Source organism: Herpailurus yagouaroundi, unplaced genomic scaffold (assembly GCF_014898765.1).
Source record: "Herpailurus yagouaroundi ecotype Mexico unplaced genomic scaffold, PumYag 191, whole genome shotgun sequence".
Lineage (NCBI taxonomy): Eukaryota > Metazoa > Chordata > Mammalia > Carnivora > Felidae > Herpailurus > Herpailurus yagouaroundi.
Window position 1 is genome coordinate 2,352,640 of NW_024412422.1, and position 6,366 is coordinate 2,359,005.

Here is a 6,366-nt window from a genome sequence, read left to right on the forward strand (position 1 = left end):
GCATCCTAAGAGATGCTTAAGATGCCCCGCCCGTGAGAAACTACCTGGTGTGGAAAAGTACAAGGGAGGGTCCTCCAGACAACCTCTTCCCCATCCCCTGACACGGTCAGGTCGGGTCAGGTCAGACAGATCAGTTAAGCCAAATCAAAGGGATCTCCTCATCTCTCCTGTGGGGGCGGATGACACCTACTTCACAGCACCCTAAGGACCGAGCTGGATGTGCAAAGCACTCAGCATAGCATCGAGCAGAGGAAGTTGTGGGGGGAAAAGGGTAGATCATCTTTATTAACCACTGATGATCCTTCTCGGCTTTTAATAGCAACATGGGTGTGCCCACACATGTTATTTTTGTCTTCACTCTAAAAAAAACAAAGAGCAATTTAAAAACGTGTTCAAGGGGCGCCTGGGTGGCGCAGTCGGTTAAGCGTCCGACTTCAGCCAGGTCACGATCTCGCGGTCCGTGAGTTCGAGCCCCGCGTCAGGCTCTGGGCTGATGGCTCAGAGCCTGGAGCCTGTTTCCGATTCTGTGTCTCCCTCTCTCTCTGCCCCTCCCCCGTTCATGCTCTGTCTCTCTCTGTCCCAAAAATAAATAAACGTTGAAAAAAAATAAAATAAAAAAATAAAAACGTGTTCAAAAAACAAACAGCTGAGACCTAGACAGTAGGGCAGAGCAATAAGGAAGTGGCCAGGCAAGGGGCAAATCAAAGAGCGTAGGACAATCCCTCTAACTGTGGGCAGCTGCGTTCAGTCCCAGCTGATGACTGCCTCGTGGGGTTGCTGGCCAAGTGGCCAGCTTTTCCAATTTTTCAAGAAAACCTAGAGAGTTGCCTGGGTGGCTCAGTCGGTTAAGCAGCCGACTCTTGGTTTCGACTCAGGTCATGATCTCACGGTTCGTGAGTTCGAGCCCCACATGGGGCTCTGCGCTGACAGCATGGAGCCTGCTTGGGATTCTTGCCTCCCTCTCTCTGCCCCACACCTGCTTGTGGACACATGGGCACATACACTCTCTCTGTCTCTCTCTCTCAAAATAAACATCTTTAAAAAAAAAAAAAAAGGCTGGAAGTCCTAGCTTTTGAAGGATTTTTAAATGCCGGCTTTTAAGTTTTTGTGTTTGTTTGTTTGTTTTAAAGCCCTTGAGCCAAAGCCTGTCTGTGGATCACGCACCTCTGGTTCAGGATCTCTCAGCGAAGCCAGTAGAAAAAGACAAAGAAAATGGAACACAGAATAGAGTGATAGTCTCAATTCTGTCTAGTAATGTAGACTCAGATTAGATGTGAAGTTGTATGTTGACTAGAGGTTGCAGCCATTACCCTGCACAACGAGAAAATACTACAAGAGCCACAAGGTGGCCAGATGAAATCAATTCTGGAATGGAGGGACAACACAGCCTTCCCCAAATGGGATTGCCCAGTGGGATTTCCTCCTGGAATGAAGGTGAGGGCTTAGACTGGGTAAGACTGTGGACTGGGCAGACGATGAGGCCCTTGACTAGATTTTCATACGTAAAACAGCACGGTTGTGAGGGGTCATGAGTAACGTCTCCCTAGAAGCCGGGGGAAGGCTGTGTCAAAGCGTTCAGATCACTAGAGACCTACCTAAGTTCAGATTCTCCTGGTTAAAAAACCTGAGATAGTTTCCCAAAGGCACCCAATCGATTCCTTCCTTTTTCCAGAAGACTCTAGCAACCGAATAAGAAGTCCCTTTAAGCACACAAAACCACCTGAAACATATACCTGGTTCGAGGAATACGTACCCCACAGAAGGCGTGCTCCCCCAGCCTCACACAGCCCTGCAAGATGGGCGTCGTTACTCGCCTGCAGAGATGGGAGAACCAAGGAAGGGGGAAGAATTCATCCAAAGCCCTGCAGCTAGGAATAGGCAAGAGAGGGACAGCACTGAGACGGGAGCCACCGCTGTCCTCTCCAACCAGTTGAGCCTCAGGGAGCACCTCCTCCTGGAGGGCCCTCCCTGTGTTTAGCGTCCGCAGGGAATGGAGGGTTCTGGATACATACTCCAATTCATATGGAATTGCTATGTTATGAGGATGGGTTGTTCACTTTGCCCAATATCAAACATGCTTCAGGTGAAGATTATGCCAAACAACTTGACTGGTCTGTTTGACCAAGAGATGGCCCAGCCTTTTAACACATTTTTACTGTAAATCTCTAAATACTCGAAATCTCTCAATCTCTAAGCATCTCTAAATGCTTTGTTTCGTGCTTTTCCACTTAAGCCAGATAGGAAAATAACCACCCAGCGGCATCAATGTGGTCACTATCAAGATAATAGGTGTTGAAATGGATAAAGGATTAAGTTTTTTCTCAAAGCATTTATTTTTTCACTCCTCTGGATTATCAGTTAGATGTAAATATAGCATTTTTTTTAATATCGGTTTTAAAGTTTATGTTGCGAGAGACAGAGAGGGAGAGCGAGCACGTGCACAAGCTGGGGAGGGGCAGAGAGAGCAGGGGAGAGAATCCCAAGCAGGCTCTGCGCTGTCAGCACAGAGTCTGATGGGGGGGGGGGGGCTGAACTCACGAACCTTGAGATTATGATGTGAGCCGTAACCAAGAGTCAGACACTTAACCGACTGAGCCACCCAGACGCCCCTGTATTACTTGTTAATGCAGCAGAGACTTGGTCCAGAAAATTATTTACGTAGACCAACCTGGCATTCAAGTTCAAGGAATACCGTGCAATTCTGGCATTGGGGGAGCTTCAGAGATGGCATCCAACTGGTTTCTTGTTTCAGAATCCCCCTTCACCGGTGCCCAGCCTCTGTATGGACAGCTGGGGTGAGGGCACTGTTTACCAGCAGAGGAGACAGGCCAGCCTGGGATCACGGTCACTGTTAGCAAGTTTTTCCTTATCCTGATTAATAAGCCTCAGAACCTACCACCCGGTGGCGGCTCTGTTTTGCGAAGTCACAGACAATAAGGCCTCTGGTTTCTATTCTCTCGGCACTCCAAAAAAGCGGCCAAAAGGAACAACTTTTTCAGAAAGGAAAGCCTAGATGTATTTGCCCTAAACAATGAAGTGAGGTTATTATAAAAGGCAGTTGGGGGAAAAAAATAGGAAAAACGCGGAGAAGGCTCCGGCAACTTGCTCAGTGCACATTTGAGGGTCACACTTTTTTTTTTTTCAACGTTTATTTATTTTGGGGACAGAGAGAGACAGAGCATGAACGGGGGAGGGGCAGAGAGAGAGGGAGACACAGCATCGGAAACAGGCTCCAGGCTCTGAGCCATCAGCCCAGAGCCCGACGCGGGGCTCGAACTCACGGACCGCGAGATCGTGACCTGGCTGAAGTCGGACGCCCAACCGACTGCGCCACCCAGGCGCCCCGAGGGTCACACTCTTTAACAGGCTTAATTTTTTTTGTTTTTTTGTTTTTTTGTTTTTAAGTTAGTCACAACCTTTCTCAAGAGTCGGACAGGACAATGGTGGAAACTGGTCTGGCGTTTCAGACTAGAGGCAGGAGATCACAAAGATACAAAAACATTATAGTATTCCCTTCCTAGAAACACCGGAGGGTTTAGCATCCTTTTATTAAATAAGATGTAGGACAATTATAAGCGGCAGTTCCTCTACAAACGCGTTCCCAAAGAGAACCATAATACACGTATCAGTCATGCTAACAGGAGCAAAGGACATCAATGACCAGTGGGCTTTCATGGTTTCCCACAGAAAAACAACAAACTCTGCTCTCGTCTTCGAAAGCTGTGTTCACACATTCAACAGTGGCTTCCCAATGCTAGTGAACCCACCTCTTAAGAAATCAGAATCAGAAGGTACTTTTAAGAGAGCCATGAGCCTTGGGGAGTAAAGACCGGGTGAGCTTTCTGTCCAGAACTTTCTGAGAAGAAAATGCCACCTAACTAGTTTTTAGCAATGGGACACAAGAAAAAAAAAAAGCTTTTTAAAAGCCTGTAAATCTCCAGAGTGCCTACTATGTGCCAGAGACAGCCCAGGAGGCTGTGGCCTTGAGGGTTTGCTGTAGTATAGTCATTTATGAGGGGGAAAAAAAAAAAACACCACCTTGAGATTTCTGCTTCGTAGATGTGCCCTGCGGTTCACTGTACCAGCCAGAGGTCAGAGCGGAAGACAGAGAACTATTCATTGCTACAAGTCATGTAATTCTGACCACACTCCCTTTCCCTCTTTACCATGGGAAACTCAGAACAGTTAAGCAAAATAAAAGTCAAAAACTTTGGAATTAAAGAAGAAACGGTCAGGGCGTGTGATAAAAATCGGGCTACTTGAGCTAAAAAAAAAAAAAAAAGCTGCTTTAACTTGCTAAGTGAATGTATTGTAATCCTTCAATACGAACGCTATACTTACACATTGCACACAAGAAACTGGTCTTCCCACGCAGGAAGGAGTTGGGTTTTAAGCTCGTCGTTAACATCATAAACAAACATTTTGCCCACAGCCATAGGCACCCTAGCTCCGAAGAGAACAGACAAATAACTACTGCTCAACCACCAACACGTATCAAACTCAGGCCCAGATTAGAGCATTTTCCACTACGTCAATCCAGAGCGTAAGCAGAAAAGCCACATACCTGTTGCTTTCGTTCCTTTCTGCAGATTTTCTATAAAAATCAGAGGTCTGGTGAACAGAGCGTCTGCTGAGCCTTTTAGAAATCTTGCTAGCAGGAAAGCAGGTACCTTTGCAAAGTCAGGATGGATCTAAGACCCTCCCCACACAGAAGCAAATGATAAGGAGCCGCAGCGCCATGGACACAGGTGAACTTCATGATCACCTACTACAGGTGTCCACACTTTACGTGGGACATTTGTGAAACAAGGATTCCCCAGCTCTTCCCTTTTGTGGTTTTAATTTCACCCCAGGTGACTCTTACACTTCAACAGGCTTGAGAAATATTCGTAAAAGGGAAAAATAGACGCATGTCACAAAAGAAGGGTTTCTGCTAAGTTACCTGGGTTTTCTGAATACCCTCAACAGTAGAAGTTTGAGTGGCAATATTTTCACCAACCATTCCTGAAGCTGAGAACTTAAAATGCCAAGTCTTTAGTAAAATGGCCATAGTTCCCAGCCAAAAAAAAGCCCATGCAGGGAAACCAAGTTTTCAAAGCCAAGTTTTCTCAAGGAAAAGGGGAGGTTTTGAGGACTTTCCAGAACATCCTTTTTTTTTTTTTTTTTTTGTCTTTTAAGGAAGGCTCCCTGCTTGGCTTTTCCATAGTGCACGAGTCTGCAGAACTCACAAACTGGATGCATTTTATTTAAAAAGCTTTACTGAATCCATCAACTTTCAGAAGAGAGACTTTCTTTCCAAACTGCTGTGGAGATAAAAAAAATTGTACCTTAGTGACAAGGGCTGTTACCTCAACAGGAGATTGTGAAGTCACCTCTGTTTACACACAACTCCATTAAGGATTAACAGAAATAAACTCAAATACTTTGAATGCTTACCACTTAACCTTGGAATTAATTATTGGTCTCTAATTATAGGTCACCAAGGGACACTTAAAGCCGTGTTAACGACTTTTATAAACAGGCAAAATGCAAACTTTCAATAGAGGTAGGTCGGAGAGAAATGAAAACAGAGTTTCATGACCATGACCTTAACTAACATCCGTAAACTACATTCCCCCACTAGAGACTGCAAGTGATCTATTTACTCTTGGCAGAGAAGAAAGGAATAAGGGCGCCCAGGTGTTAAAGGAAAACCATTCAGGAGGACATGGACCAGCGCCAAGGTCACAGCCCACCTGAATGAGCAATGAAATCCAGGTACACCCAGCCTTAGGGAGCCCCGGCTCCTTGCGGGACTTAAGCACGGGCTAGGACACGCTTCCCAACCACAGGCGTGGAGACGCGGCTCCCTTGCCTGCTACGGGGATGCAGAACGCGAGGGCAGCCACAGGAAATTCAAGAAGCGCTGGGCGCCCGGCCTGGCTCGGCCAGAGTGGCGCAGCCTCGAGCCCAATGTCCACCCGCAGGTGCAGGGGCCGCGGCGTCTCTCCGCTCTGGGTTCCAATCCGGACTCTGCCACTTACTGGCCGTGCTCCTTCGGCCCCCTCGTGACCGCTCAGAGCGTCAGGTTCGCCATAGGCGAAAAGGGGACCATCGCGTCTAAGGGGCCGGCGTGAAGAATAAACGAGGAGGTAGAAATACATAAGGAAATAAAGCCAAGGGTGGCCGTGACGATTAGTGTGGTCATTACTCTGCCAAATGATTCCAACGGAGGCTCAGAAGCGAGGGCGCCGGAAAGGCAGACTTTCTCGGGGGATCACACTGACTCCAGCCCCCTAAGGGGGGAACCCGGGGACCGCCCGCCCCCCCGCCCGGCGCCCGCCGCGGGAAAGGTGGCGCGGACCGCGGGCGGCGGCGGGCGGCGCG